Source organism: Corvus brachyrhynchos, unplaced genomic scaffold (genome assembly GCF_000691975.1).
Source record: "Corvus brachyrhynchos isolate BGI_N302 unplaced genomic scaffold, ASM69197v1 scaffold62, whole genome shotgun sequence".
NCBI lineage: Eukaryota > Metazoa > Chordata > Aves > Passeriformes > Corvidae > Corvus > Corvus brachyrhynchos.
Genome location: NW_008236629.1, coordinates 3,058,937 through 3,060,276, shown reverse-complemented (window position 1 = coordinate 3,060,276; position 1,340 = coordinate 3,058,937). Strand labels below are relative to the sequence as shown.

General features: G+C 35.6%; 1 protein-coding gene across 1 annotated transcript in view; it reads left to right on the top strand.

The window, feature by feature from the left end:
• KCNQ1 (potassium voltage-gated channel subfamily Q member 1) overlaps positions 1-1,340 on the top strand; it is a 295,756-nt gene that overhangs the window by 1,320 nt on the left and 293,096 nt on the right. The window lies entirely within an intron of this gene.

Sequence of the window (1,340 nt, the reverse complement as noted above, 5' to 3'; positions counted from 1 at the left end):
AAAATGCAGTCACCATGTTTATAGTACACCAGTGCTGCAACATAATTGTATCAACAAATGCTTCAGGAGTGTTATTGTCCTGCCAGCTCCAGTTTCATTGGAGAGCCTTAGTTTTGAGGTTGGAGAGGCACGATTTTAAACATGCAAAATTTTATAAATTTGTTGTACCTTGCTAGTGGGATTATCCCCTGCTAAATCATTGATTTCTTTGTATTTGTAAATACCATTATTTAACTTGTGGAAACACTGGCACTCTATTGAGAAAATGATAGCTAGGAATTTTAAATATTTGTTCAAAACAGGTATTGTAGCAATGCTCCAGTAATATTATTATGTATATTACCGCTATTAACGTGAAAAAGCTCACTGAAGACCCCCATCAGTTATAATAATTTTTTTCTATTTATATATTAATTTTGCTGAGGTTCTATACCTAATATGAATGCTGTAAGAATATAGCATGTTAAATTTAGTGTCAATCACACTATTTCTATATGAAGTGCCTTCATTCCTGGTATATTATTTTTAACTAAATTGTAAGCTGTTTGAACTCTTAGGTGTAACGTAAGAGTTACATAAGAGTTAGTGCCAGCTAAGAGGATCCATACATTGATTTCTGCATTTAGTACCTTTTTTTTTTTTTTTTTTTTTTTTTTTGGTTTGGAGTTCCTTTTTGTACATATTTAAGTTGTTTTGGGTTCTTCACTCCATAACTAGTAGGGTTTTTAATCCGTAACTTCTGCCAGTGTCTGTGATGAATTTAACTTCTGGTAATGTCTCACTCATTTTTGCAATATATCATAATATTTTACATGTGTGTTGTCTCGGTGAAACAACTCCTAGTGGCAACATAACTAGTAAGGTTTCATTCCCTGTCCCCACCCTGTGAAACCATGGAGCTTGTTTTTGTTTGTTCATCTTGTGTGCCGCGTGTGTTGTCTGTTATCTGGGTAATACAGGCAGTGTAAGGTGCATGCAAAGCATTCAGGATTACACACAGTGTGTAATGGATTGTGTATTTCTACTGTTCTGTTTTATCTTGCTCCCTAAGTAGTGAGAGAATCAGTGAATGGTGTATCAGTGTTCTTGTTCTACATAGTGAAAAAAACTGTGGTTAATTCCTAAAATTGAAGTGCTGCTGTCATGGTTTTTATGGGAAATAAGCAGTTGTCTGTTTGTTTGGTATTGGCACAGTCTGATACTGTTTTCTTAAAGGATTAACTGTGGTAACTTTGATGAAACCTGTGGGTATTATGGGGAGCCATCCGTCCAAAGCAGTAGATGGGCCAATGTGCTCTCTGCTCTATGCAGTTTCAGTGGGAGTTGTGTTCCAAGGAGTT